At 34.2% G+C, this 14878-nt stretch overlaps 1 pseudogene; it reads left to right on the top strand.

Annotated features, from left to right (window-relative positions):
- The first annotated feature begins 6429 nt into the window (after positions 1–6429).
- LOC122803220 overlaps positions 6430–14878 on the top strand; it is a 49179-nt pseudogene continuing 40730 nt past the window's right edge.

Raw genomic sequence — 14878 nt, 5'->3', positions numbered from 1 at the left:
TTCAGTTCCTCATCTGATGAACTATAATCCTATACGGTTTGCTCAATTGTCTTCAATACCTTGTGGATTTAATTGGTTTATTTGCTCTTTACTTCTGATTTCCCTTTTGTGACAGCTGTGCTTTTCCTGAATCTAGTGAAGATACATCAAAGGTCCTTTCTTCATTCACAGCTTCAGTCTCATATGGCTGTAGTACATGTATATGCCACTATAGCATCTTAGCTTTTATTTGACTCTCCACAATAGCAATTATTGCAAGAAAGAGATATTTGTGGTTTACATTTTACAACTGATCTTCTTCTCCTTAAATCAAGTAGAATTTCCATCCATCTCTTTACTAATACCCTTGCCTCCTCTCTACAAGTGTTTTTTATTGCAATATGCTAGTTAATTTCTTTCTAGAATATCTTTTACCTTGCACTAATTATCTTGGATTAATAAAGTAGTATAAGTTGAAAAGTCATATTTTAATCTTTTACCCATTATTAAGTAAACTGCTGGGACAGTATATTATTCTCAGAAAATCAGACAGGTTGCAATGGCCACTAAGGAAAAATAAATAAATAAATAAAACAGGTTCCAGGGTTCCAGGCTAGTACTAGATTTAAAATTGGTATGAAGTTTTGCCATTCTGGAAGCACATGTTGTGAATGGTATTTACAGAATAAGGGGTTTACAGTTACATATCTAGCAAATGAATTTTGTGATACTGTTTTGTTTAACAGCTATTAAGACTTTTTAATTATGGTAGTAAAGTGTTACAATGCATAAATAATATATTGATACCATCAGAGACAGAAAAGCATTTACAGATATTAAATGATGTTTTGTTAAATTACAGAATGCAGAAGTTAAGGTCAGTTTCACATTTCAAACGTGCCAGTACAGTAAAATGTTCATATCCTATGCAAGAAAAGAGTGCAGCATAAATAATGTGTCATTAAAGCCACAGGTTTAAATCTCATGTCAGGAAAAGAATGCAGTGTAATTTTACTAGGTGAAGAAACTTCACATATTTATATAAAGGACAGAAAGGTAAACTTCTATAGTTAGATCATTTCAGCTCTAGTAATAAATGTGTATATGTAAACATTTCAGGACTGTATATATTTCATGCAGAAATTGTAGTTTAACAAGCACACCAGAGGAATGGACTTAGGTTAATGAGTTATCAAATTACTGGCCAGCTCAGTGAGCTGAATTAAAGACAATATTGTACACCATAAAACAATATGGTAAAGTTCAGTTTAACAATATTTGTGACAGTTTTATGCAGTAACAGTTCTTACTATTTTATCCAAGAAAATTATAGGCAGTAATGATAAATATTTGAAGCATTCAGTAGTACTGAAATAGTTAAATGGCACCAGCTAAAGGAACATAAAGCAGTGGACAGAGACCTGCACACTGAAGAAATTATTTTATAATTTAAGACCTGACAGTTACAGAGTAAAAGCAGAACATTCAACAGTTAAGATTAATTTTATAAAGGTGCAGAAATACAAACAATGTTAAAATATTAATACAGTGTCTGATTACTACTTTAGATTCATTTGAGGTTATGAGAGGGAAAAACAATGCCACTGAAGTTTTTGTTTGATTTAGTAATGAAGTTATAGCCTTTCCATTTCACTGTAGTATATTATCAGTTCAGTTACAGACTTGAGAGAATTTATTTATTAATAACATAGGTCTATTTCACCAGAGTACATTATCAGTTTGCTTAGACTTACAGTAGTGTATTAGCAGTGTATGTTTATTTCATGTGAAAAAATGCAAAGTCAGCACAAGCAATGCTATCAGTTTATAATTGTTAAAGCTGAAAATGTTATTTTAAGTACCCAATACTGATTTTTTATGCTTTGCAGATATTGCCACAAAAAGAAACTGTGCCAGTTTTGAATATTTGAATAACCTCTGGTTTAGTTTTCCAGAATCCATCTTTTAAAATACAGTCAATAAAAATATTACATCAGCCACCCAGCTTTGTGCAGTAGATGGGGATGGGGTTTGGAAGACCTAAGTGTAAAAGGGGCAAAAACACTTGCACGTTAAGGCGGCTCTTCCAATACATCAGCAGTGACTGGGACAATGCACAGTAAGGCCGAAACTTGGCAAGAACTGTGGTCACATATGATCAGAAAGACAAGACCACCAAAGCCAGAAGTGAAGATTATGTTTTTTTTTTTTTCTTCAGTGTTTGTTTACATGTGTTTCAGTTATTTAAATAAAGTAATTTTTAAAGTTAAAATGTGTATACAACAGATGTGCATTTATGCAAATTATAATTAAAGTAATTATGCAGATGTTTTTATTTTTTCAGATAATGATATAACAGTACTAGTTTTCAGTTTATGCTTGTATCTGTCTTCATATGCTATCAACAGAAAACAAATCCTCTAGTGATAGTCTTGTTTATAGAATAGAACATTTAACAAATGTCAGTTTGTTTTTATCTGTGTCCATATAATACTGACAGAAAAATGTGTTCCTTTACTAATAGCATAGTTTCCAGACTATAACATTTACCAGAATTTAGTTTATACTTTTATCTGTGTTCAAGTGGAAGTGGTTGAGAAGGTATTCCTCTAGTATTAGATTAGTTAGTTTCCAGAATGTAACATTTATACACTGCTATTTTAGATGTTAAGTATAAATATGCATCACTTTAGTCTAAATTTCAGTCAGGTTTCAGAATATGACATTTATATTTAGTTATGAGTTCAGTGTAGTATATTTCAGTCAGATGCCAGAATATAACATTCATACTCAGTTATACATTTCTAACAGCATTACTGGACAGTTTACAACATGCAATTACATCACACTTCATGTTATGCAGTCATTAGTTTGAAGGGTAAAGTGAGAGAATTATTTGTAACAGGCTTATTAAGATAACTTATCTAAAGAATAAGTAGTGATAGTTGTTTAACATGCTCAAAGCATAAATGGTCAGGCTTAATTTGTTAATTAATTTACAGAATACAGTGCAAATTAATCAATACATTAGGCAGAAAGTTAAAAAGACACTGACAGAGTATGCAAAAGTATGGATATGAAATACATAAAGCATAGATTTTAGTAAAGGTACTTCTACTATTACAGCACATAAATTTTTACAGGATATTTAAGACAGAAATTTAAAAGGCAGACATCTATTACAGCACATAGGCATTAAAAAGATAATAGAATTATTAGTAACAAATCCAGCTGAAGATTTACAGAAACACGTTACTACAGTATATGGTAAGTATGCTGCAAGATACCTATATTGTATGTGTAAAAAATAAAGTTTACCAGTTATAACATGTTAAAGAATTGGCCAGTTATAATTAAAGCATAAAGTTAAGAGACTTCAATCCAAGCAGACCATAAACATTCAAGCAACACGCAGTGGTCAAAATTAAAATTGCATGTTTATTTACCAAATAAAGAAAAATTATATTATATTAGTTCTAGTGATCATTATAGTATCCTTTGCAGTCAGAATAATATATTTGTAAAGTGATTACATAGGCAAATCTCATTTCAGTAATTTTAGAGGCAATTGTTACAGAATAAGTCAGGCATAAATATAGTTAGTAGAATAGACCTTGCATAGGCCTAAAAATGTAAGGTTAGGCCTGTGTCTTCATTTTGTATTTCATATTTTAAAGTAATTACAAAAATAGATACCTTTGTGTTCGGGTATCTAGGAAGGATTTGTAAAATCAGGTTTCATTTAAATGTATTCTTAGACAAAAAAACAGTATTCTCTTTGCATAAGTCTAGAAATGCAGCCACATTAAAACATGCCTTCACAGTTTGCATACAGTTTCAGTGACTGCTCTTTCAATCTGTGAAAATAACCTTCAGTTAAGAATACTGATAAGAACAGAATGTGCAGTACATTTGAGTACAAACACATTTTTTTTAATGGTACAAAGCTTGGGAACCAATGTTAAAGATATGTGTAGAAATTTGCAGGGTTTTAGTATTATTAGGAGATACTTCATACAGTTTCTTTGGACTGGTATGTGGAAAGTCATTGCAGTGTGGCCTTTAGAAGATTGGTACTGACACTCTAGAGTGAATACAGAAGTCTGGTACAGACACTCAAGAGTAAATACAGAAGTCAGGTGTAATATCCAGAATTCCAGAATATTAATGATATTATTCAGGAAGATTGGAATATGAGTGCAGAAACTATGAACATAATTATCAACACTGCTACTGGAGAAAGTACTTATCACATTCTGAGTGCAGAATTTAGGGACAGTATAATGAGTAGAGAAACTAAGGACATCATGATTTGGTTCAGATATTGCTGACATCTTCCTCCACTGTGCATAATAAAAATTCTTAACCAAGCTACAGTGTATGCAGATTCATATTCTGAAAGGTACAAGAAGATTTGGCACATAAAGAAGAGACTGGCATCTGTTAAACACAGTTTTGAGTAATTAACAGATAAAGACATTCATCCCAGTCTCATTGCCATTTTGTTCAGTTATTTCCAGCTCGTTCGAGTATTCTACAGTCATATCAATTCTTTCAGAGACTCTGTAATTATGCATGTTCATAAATCAATAGCCTGGAGGTAAATGGCTTCACTTGTGTCCTGAAAAAGCCAGTAGTGTACATACCATTTTCATTTTAGCTTATTTTAGGTTCATTGCCTTAAAAGTATATTTTTACTACAGCCATACACCTACACAACATTTTTGTTACTAACTCAAGTTTTTCTTTCAACAGTCAGTCATCTTGCCCATCTTATTGCTTATGCTATCTGTTTACGCTGCATCAGAACATTTCATTTTAATAGAACTAATAGATACTTGGTTTACATGCCTTGACTTACATACATGCTTTGAAACATGCATTTTTTTCATTTACATATCTTTGTAGAATTATTCATTGTAACACATTTTCCACAAACTGATTAAATGCTGGATATGCTGGATATGTCTTCATGTTCTGCTCACTTGAGCACATGAGGCTTGATTTATCCACTTTACAATACTTCAAGAGTATATCTTGGCTCACCACTACCGGTATCATTGCACATTATAGCTTTAGGATTCATTTTTGTTTATTATTTGACTCACATTTTAGTTTGTACAATTGCATTTACTCATTTTTTAACCGTACATTTATAATCTCACTTGCTTTGTATACATCAGCAGTTTTGTCTAATATCACATTTGCTTCTACTAAAAAATCATAACCCTGTGTTATCATTTCATGTACCAAAGGACATTCTTTTATCATCAAATCATGCACTTCACTAAATGCACTGTTTTTTGTTCTGTTGTCCCAACCCCCCCAAAGCTGACCATCAGGTGGCATCAGCTCCTCTCCTCATTCAGCAGATCTACTGGACATTATGTGTCATCACCCAGGCACTACCTGAACACTGTACAGAACTGGTAAGGAGATCCACATAATAGTGCAGCAGAATGATGCTTGCTATGGAGTAAGCCCTAACTCCAAACTCTTTGCAGCAGCCTTGCCAGTTCAACTTTTGTTGCCCTTGGGAAGTGGATGCACATCCTCCTGAATGAGCTGCTCACCACTCATGCAGCATAGAGCTGCCCAGGCTCATATGCTATATATTGTAGAGACCCTAAGCTGTATCCCACATCTCCAGCTTTGGTAACCTGACAATGGTCAGTATCTCCCATAATCCTTCTACTTTGCCCCTCCAGTGCCATGTGTATGCCACAGGTAGTCTCAGGCACTGTAAAGGCTTTGCATCCCTGTGCCATGGGGCTGCTATTTTGTTCTGTTCTTTAGCTAAGGTATAGTAGTGTCTGTAGTTTCCAATTGTATCAGGTTCCGAGTAAAATGAAGGCACATTATAAATAAGTTCACTATGTTCTCTGAATCATTATTGCTATTTTGTCTTTTTATCTTAGTGAAACATAAAACTATTAGGTAAAAATCAGAGCTTCTTCTGATGCAGCATGCAGAAATATTGTCACAGTATCTTTTCAGGCTTTTCAGGTATTCAGTCTGCACTAAGGAAGAAGTCAATTTTTGCATCAACATCTGCAAAATTACATTGCGGTAAGAGAATTTCTGTTGAATGTAGTAACATTTTAAGTATAGCATATTCTGATTATTTCTCCCAAGTTATGCTACTGGAAAACTTAATGCCACATGACAAAAGGACCTAGTTCAGAAATGTTACTGGAAGGTGTAAGCTATGTGTGCACTTTGAAGTAACCATTTCTGATTCAGAAACAGCCTGACCACTGTGTCACAACATCTTGTGGTGCAGCTCCCTGGTGAACTATCTCTTTGGTCTAACACAAATACTAATGAAGAACTATGGGTAAGTGGTCTATGCTAATTAACCATGTTCATCCCAGAAATGTCTGTGGTGAGGCATTTTCTCAGACAATCAATTCAGAGATTTGCTCAGCTGAATAATTTATCTTTGTTGCCATGTTAATGAACGAAGTTAAAAGCTTGAATTCACCCAATCGTGTCACAGGTAAGTGCTAAGGGAGCATAGGAGCAAGCAGTGTTAAAGTGTTTGCATATATGTGTGTGTGTGTGTGTGTGTGTGTGTGTGTGTGTGTGTGTGTGTGTGTGTGTGTGTGTGTGTGTGTGTGTGTGTGTGTGTGTGTGTGTCTGTGATGTTTCTGAGTGCATGTGTAAGTTTAATGAGAATGTAAGGTGAGTGTGTGTGTGTGTGTGTGTGTGTGTGTGTGTGTGTGTGTGTGTGTGTGTGTGTGTGTGTGTGTGCTTATGTGTGTGTATGTCTCTGTTTGTATGTGTATGTGTGTGAGTATTCTATGCATGAATGTGCCAATTTGTGTGTGAGTGTGGGGTGGGGTGGCTATCATTCCTCCATACCTCTTGACCTGCAGATATTGAAAATTGGTATAAAGGCCCTCAAAAAGTTGGGTCATACAGCCATAAATCTGGATATTTAAATAACAAAACATCTGAGTACCAAATAGCACGCAACATTTTTAGATTCTAGTAGGAATGATGAATACTACTCAGAAACATATATATAGAACAGAGATTGGCAAAAATAATAGAAAAATATAAGCACATTATGAAAGAGACAAAATCTGTAGACTTTAATTAACAGTGTTAAAATGCTACCACAAAAGGTAATTTATTTCTGCTTCTGAAAAAGGGAAATGTAAATTATCAGTGCTGCTAGTGTGTTGGTCATATACAGCAATTTTCTGTGTACTAGACAGCTTCAAAATTCACATGTGATGAGAGGGATTCAGGAAATTGTGTGAAAGGATAAATTAAGTATGAAAACAGAGACATACTTCAAAAACTAGGTATGTCATATGCTGGGGTAAATCAGACCTGAAAATAAGAATGTTCCTTCAAGATAGCAACATTTGACTGGTCTGCATTCCTCCATACGTCTCTACACCGAAAAGCAAATCCTGCAACATGGGGGGGAGCACACTAGACACAAGGAATACTCTCCTTATATTGTGCTTTAAAAACATATTTAAAACATACATTTTGTAAGATGAGAAATGTGAGGTTGGGGAGACACACTCTTTATATAATGCCTTAAAGGCACTTAAAACATATTAGAAAAAAAACAGCCATTTTGCAGCATGAAATACATGGGGTTAGAGGAAGGGACTATTTACTGGGGATACTTCTTTATGTAGTGCCTGAAAGGCACCTATAAATCTTAAGCCCTGTATTTTCAATACTAATACGCAGCTCTTGAATGGAGACTTACCTATCTGTACCACCACTATTTCTTACAAATGAACTTAAGTGTTTACAAAAAGTTAAAAGGGAGGCTGGGGAATCAAACTCAATACTTAGCAGGGTTATGATGTTGTGGAAAAGAGTATATTCAGGCAACTGTTGCAGGATCCACTAAATAAAGTAGAACAACCCTAATCCAGGTCCTAATACTAACCAAGTCAGTAAAACAGCTCCTAAAAATCTAAATATTAAGACCCTTAAAAATAGAAGCCTGGGCAAAAAATATTCCCTTGAATGTCTGCATAGATTAGTACAAACCTAACATCCTAGCTCTAATTGAAACCTGACTAAAGTCTAACATAAAAGACTCTGAATTCTTACCTCCCAACTACTGCATTGCTAGATTTGACAAAAACCATAAGAGAGGTGGAGGAGTAGCCCTAATCTACCCTGACACTCTCAATATTACACCATTGGGGGGGTGTGGCCAAGATGGTGACTTGGTAGCAGCTTAATCACTTAGCTCTCTTACCTTAAAACTATTTCTGACAGGACTTTTATGATTTAAAGAATAACTCAAGGCTTATTTTATTATCAACATTACACAAGAACCGTCGTACACATATTGAAGGACTTTTTATCATTTGTCATCTAACAATTCTTGTCAAATTCAACTATACAAGAACAATTCTCTCAGCTGAATGAAACATATAAAAAGCTCTAAACAGGATTCTTCTTTCAAAAAGGAATTATATTCTCTGTTGTCAAACATCCAGGACCTGTCACTAAAAATTGATAAGATGGACAACAAATTTGATTCTTTTAAGGAAAAATGTTCTCAACAACTGGGACAACTTCAAGAAATTATTATGCAGCAAAAGGGACAGATATCAGCCTTGGAACAATCCGTTAATAATATGGAGGCAGAGTAGACTCTCTGAAGAAGAACACCAAATAGAATTCTTAGTAAAACAAAATGCTTATTTATTGGACAAGTGAGACGACCTAAAAACAGATCTTGGAGGAACAACATATATGGGCTTCCCGAGAAAACTGAAGGAGACAACATAATTAATTTTCATACATCGTGGATCTCTTCCACCCTGAATCTACCTGAATCACTTTCCTTTGGCATTGAACGTGCACACAGATCCTTAACTATATCAGAAAATCCTGCTACATCAACAGCTAAGCAAACTGCCCGGGCCAATTCACCTATCAAATTCCAAGATACATTAATTAGATTTGACAATGATTACTCTTCAGCTGTGGTCTCAAAAAGAAGAGAAATTTTCCCCTGATAAAAGCTTTAAAAAAGAAACAACTGAAAATGCACTTATTATTCCCTGCCAGGCTGAAAATCTTTCATCCTGAAGGCATAAAAATATTTGAAACAGTGGATTTAGCAACAAAATATTTATTCAATAATAATGTTTTTACTCAAGTGGAAGCAAATGACTTGACTAATGGCACTCCTTAAAGAATTGCTGATAAAAATGGTTGGAAAGCTGTAGAACAAAAGAAAAAAAAAATGAAGGACAAATAAATATTCAATCTTTATATGTTTTTTTGCATATCAAGTTATAATACTAATGTTAAACTTTCTTCCATAGAAACCATCCTTTAATACAGGTACCTTTTCAATTTCTTTTTATTAAATAGAACAAGTATCTTTCACAAACAAGTACAGTTAAAATCTTAAAACATCTTTATATCTCACTCTCAAACAGTTAAAATCTGGTATATACACCCAGTTTACTGGTTTCTGGATTTAATTAAATAGGTTAATACGTGACAAAATCTCTGTACCACTGTTTATTGCTTAGTGGGCTACTTTGGTCTGGCTATAAATTCATTAAAACAAATCACCTCTGGTTACTGAATTGACCAAAACCTATATAGTTATTGTCTTCTATATCTAAATGATGCACAGGGTTAGCTGTAGAGATGTGTTTTTTTTTTAGATCAAATATTTAATTCTAGCATTAATTGAATTACTTTATTAACATAATTACTGAACCTTTGGGCATTAGATTTTGAGTAATTTAAGAGTTTGCATTTGATATTTATAGCTCTGCACTGGTTTCTTTAAACAACTTGCAATCTCTCTCTTTTTTTTTTTTGGCTTGTACCAATTTGTTTTCTCAAGTTCCTCACAGTATATTTGACTATCCAAGCTTTCTGGACTCTTCAGCTCGAGCCTTATTGTGTTGAATGACTGCAGATTAATTTTTCTTCTCCTTGATCTCAGGAGATGTTCACTTGTTCACTTGGGTTTCCAACGCACAGATTTTACATCAAAATGACTCTCTGATGTCTTGATCACCTTTTGAGTGATCTCAACTTTCGGGTCAAAGGGCACCATTGAAATGGTAGGCTTTGTGTGAGCTTAGTGGCTTAATATACAGAGCACTTGATCTTCATTTCCTATTTTACAATACACTACAAAGGAAAACACTTTTGTTTTAATTCTAGCTGAAAATGGAGAGGAAACAAACACCTTCATACAAAATGTATATATTTCAGTATATATTGCAGAAAGACTGCATCATTGCTTGTAGTTTTCCCATTATTCATTTCTCTAAGTGTTTTGTATTTTTTGTCGCATTGACAGGAGCGAGATGATTTGTCAGGGGTCATTTAGAATTCGCAAGGCCATTTGAGCTTCTGTGTGATGGTTGCCAACAGTTTTGTTCTTAGTATTCAAAATGTACATGGTTCTGCTTCATTCTGTGGTACACATGAAGTTACCTGTCTTGCTGGCTATTAAAGAAGCCTGGAAACAATTTTTGTTTTGCTCAGTTGCTCTTGTTGCTGCTGTGAATGTCTGGGTTTCCTTGTTCCACATAACTCAAGTCTCTGCTTCCTTTTCTTGGTGTGTTATGTCTCTCGGTATGCTGGGCACTGGTGCCTCTCTTTCCAGATTCTCTGGGTGTCTAGTTGTTTTGTTGTTGTATTGGAAAGGAACCATGGCTTGTGGGTCAGGGAACAGTTGGAGTTCACAGGACCAGTTTGACTTCAGTCTTTGCTTTGTGTCAGGAATGCTGTGCTCAGAGTTACCTCCTTCTGTGGTTTCATTGGGTTGCCAGTATTAGTAACGTATCTGAGCATGCTTGGAGATTCCTTTTTTGTTAGCTGAGTTGCTCTTGTTGTTGGAGTTGTGTGGGTGTCTACATTCCATCTTGCACTATTCTTTGCTTATATATCTTGATAATAATTTCTGTAGATTATTTATTTATGCATTACATGGCAGTGTGGTTTTGTAGGACATTGCAGTTGCAGGGTGTGGTTGTTCTCACGACCGGTGCTGTTTTTGTCTTTTGCACTTCAGCTGTGGTGCCTGGATATCTTGCTTCTGCTTTCTTGAGTGTTGGTTGTGGATGGTCTAGTGTTGTCATTGGATCACTGTGGGGGTGTCAGCATTATAGATGCCAAGTGTTGACATGCCCCCCCCCCCAAAAAAAAAAAAAACTTTGTAGTTGTGGTGGGTGAATGGGATGTATAAGGGAGGGAATCCTCCATAGTGCAGATTTGTATTGGAGCAGGACCTTCTAGGATGCATAGCAACAAACCCTGCCCCTAACCACTCCTCCAAGCTGATTATTTCAGCTGGACTGTTAAATCTGATGAATATTCATTACTGTACCAAAATGAATGTTCAGTTAGCTAAACAAGAGTATGGGAATGACGTCTTAGATATAAAACAATAAATTAGGAATAAAAAATGATGAATGAAAAAATCATGTCACTTCTTTACACTATGTTATGTTTCCCACAGATTATATAACTTGAAATAACTGTCAATAAGCCAAACTGGATACTGTGCTGGCTTACTGACAGTATGGGAACAACACTTAATAACCCAAAATAAAACCAGATGTAAGGTGGTTCGAGGTATGATATATTTTTAAGTGCCATACACAAGTAAAACACAACATCATCTAAATGCACTCTATCCAGTATTGAAGGTAGAATTGACAAAACTCAAAACATAACAATATTTTTCACAACTTAAATTTCCTCTTTCAATACTTGACACCCCTTCGTATCAGTTATGAAGTTAAACTGGACAAGACATTTATCACTATAAAAGCTATAATACATTAAATGCAATTTTACAGACAGCAACAATGAAGCTTTTTAAGAACCCACTCTTACTATAAGCCCTATCTGCTGCTGATGTGACTCCTGAAATTCTTTAATATTTCCAAGCAGGCACAGAAACAGATCTTTCTTTTCCTTGAGACTATCAGTGCTCTAAGGCAGGTACTGTGAACATAAATGAGATTCAGCAAAATTCAGAAAAAAACTGCATTTACCATTGTCACAAGACCAAACATGCGCAACAACCACTGTGAATGCTGCTTATAAATGTTATTGTAATTAATCATGACATGAGTGTCCTTGCCTTAAAATAGGTGCTTTCTGATTGAAAGGAATTTTGGAGTGGTCAGAATCAATGCTTTTACTACTACTTTTGGTTTAACTGTTTGATGTTAATTTTCAGTAAACTTCTGCTTTGCAGTATAGTACTGAATAACTGCACATAATGAACAATTGAAATGTTTAATATTTCACTAACTTGTTGATGTTTTTGTTCAAATGTTTCTTGTTTAACTATTGTTGAAGTGCTTGCATACTTCACAGTATGGCTGTGTCATTAAATCACTACCTCGGAAGAGGATTGATAAATGTTTTATCTATTCCTCCCATAAGCTATATTGTGTTAACACATATCTGTTTATAAAATATATACATAATTTACAGTTCTATATCAAATGTTACAGAAAACCAATTAATATCAAGAAATTGGTAACCTACACACATATTGTACAGTGCACCTTATTCAAGTATTTGATTAAGTGCTTGCTTAGTTAATAGTATGCTCATGTCATATTGTGTTATCACATCTCTACCTTGGAAAACATATAAATTATTACAGCAAATATTACAAGAAAGTTAATAATATGGACACATTTGTATCGTTCATGCATACTGAACAGTTTGTAGGAATACATGTATTACATCACATGTGAATAAGCTTGGCTGTCAGTCTTTGGGGATTGATACTCCCATTCCCCATGTCAATAACTAGTAGCATTCCCACTTTTTGGCAGAAGTAAATGTGGGGTGCTGCTCTAATGCAAGACCCAGAGCACTCATTAAGTTGAAATAGCTCCAAAACTGGTGCCTGTCAGAGTCTGTTCTTCATAATCAGACCCTATTATACTGATCTCTGTGCTGCCTCAGTGTGTTACCACCCTGGATGTTGTATACCTGAGAAGACATGTTTTTTATTACTTCTATTATGCTTTTTTGTGATTACATAATACAGTTTACTCTGTAATGATGATATATGGCTGCAGCGACATGATGGTTCTACGAGAGTTTGCACTGGCTGAAAGGGTTTTGCTGCACTTTTCAGAAGACTAGCATTGTTTCTGAAATACTTAACCAGACACTTAAATTTAAATAGCAATATTGTAGTCTGTTTGGAGGCTTTGGAATACAGTAGGCTGAGGAGTGGTATTTTGCATGTAAATTCTCCATCTTCCACCCTCTACTATGAGCAAATATACGCATTGGGTGACTAATAATCTATTTAAGGTACTGAAAGAAAATATCAGCTTGTCCATCACAGAGTATCCTCTTTTTTAATAAAGCATTTACAGTAGTTATTCTTACTTAGTCAACTTGCAACCGCAACGTTGTTTGTATTGCTAGCACAATATATATTAAAGTAAAAACATTGTAAAGTAAACTGTTTGGTTTTAGTATCACCTACAGACTAAAGATGGAAAAAATCTAATGCTGATAAACTTGAGTTATATGGAACTGGTAAATGCCTTACTATTAAGTTAATAATAGCATTGCTTCTAGCCTTGAACTTAGAGGTATTTTAACTACATAGTCCATTGTTATATATACATCAACAATGTCATATGTGCATTAAAAAATGCAAATTCACAAAACCTGTGTCACAGTAATATAAATTAATGTTCTGATTTTATTCCAAAAGTCATTTTCAATGTTTTGATACACTTTCATTTTTATGCAATTTCATAATGTTGGTTTATTTATTTTTTCAAGTATTATTACATGTGGGTAAATATCTTACAATATTCCTTGCAATTTTTAATACAAGCTGAGATTTTGAATTAACAAGTAACAATATCAAAAGTTTACAGAAACATCTAGGTATTGAGCATCTATTTGTACATAATAGATGGTTAGAGGGTTTGTTTAGGTAGTTTACTATTCAGGCAAGAGGTTCTTTACGTCATAGTATTGAGTATTGGTTTTATTGATAAAAGTTATAAGTTTCAAAGTTTTATGTCTATTGATTGTTTGGTGTCTGTCAGAAATGTACTTAATTTTCTTTCATGTGATAATTTGATACTTTCTCCAGTTGCTTATTTATTATTGCAAGTCATGCATATACGTTATTACATAACTTCAAATTTATATTAAGGGTATGAAGTGTTTGTCTATTAACGTTAATGGTTTAAATAATAATATTAAAAGGAAAAGTTTATTCAAATGCATGAATTAACTTAAACCTCACTTGGTATTTCTTCAAAAAACACATCTTTTAGAGGAAGACATGAATAAGTTAAATTTGGATAATTACACAGTTTTGGTTATCTCCCAATTTAAACAGAAAAAGAGGGTGGTAGCTATTTTACTGAGAGATACAATGCTTTCTCCTAAAATGATCAAAACATACCATGATTCTTCATGCATGGTTTGTTTACTACCCCTTGAAATAAATAGAAAAAATTACACCCTAGTTAATCTATATTGGATTCTGGGAGTTGGAGCTAAGACAGTTAATCATCAAAGGTAGTTTAGTTTTGGTGGGAGATTTTAATTGTATCATAGATGATAAAGATACAGATTCAAAATGTAAGAGAAGGAAATCTCCCACATAAAGAGCACTTTGGGGGGGGGGGGGGCTAGGATGTAGACTGGTTGGCAGCATCTTTTCTCAGCTCTGCACTCAAAATATATTTCTGACAGGAATTTTTTAAAAACTAGATATTGTAGACAAACCTATTTTGTTGAATTACTTCTACTAATATCAGTAGAAGTCTACAGTGCAAAAAATTTGGCTTTAAACATTATTTTTCCTGTCAAAAACAAGAAGGAAGGTATCTGAATCTACTGAAAATGAGCTTTTCTAAGCATACCA

Source organism: Protopterus annectens, chromosome 5.part1 (assembly GCF_019279795.1).
Source record: "Protopterus annectens isolate FY-2018-M chromosome 5.part1, PAN1.0, whole genome shotgun sequence".
Classification (NCBI taxonomy): domain Eukaryota; kingdom Metazoa; phylum Chordata; order Ceratodontiformes; family Protopteridae; genus Protopterus; species Protopterus annectens.
This window is presented reverse-complemented; position numbering and strand designations above follow the sequence as displayed.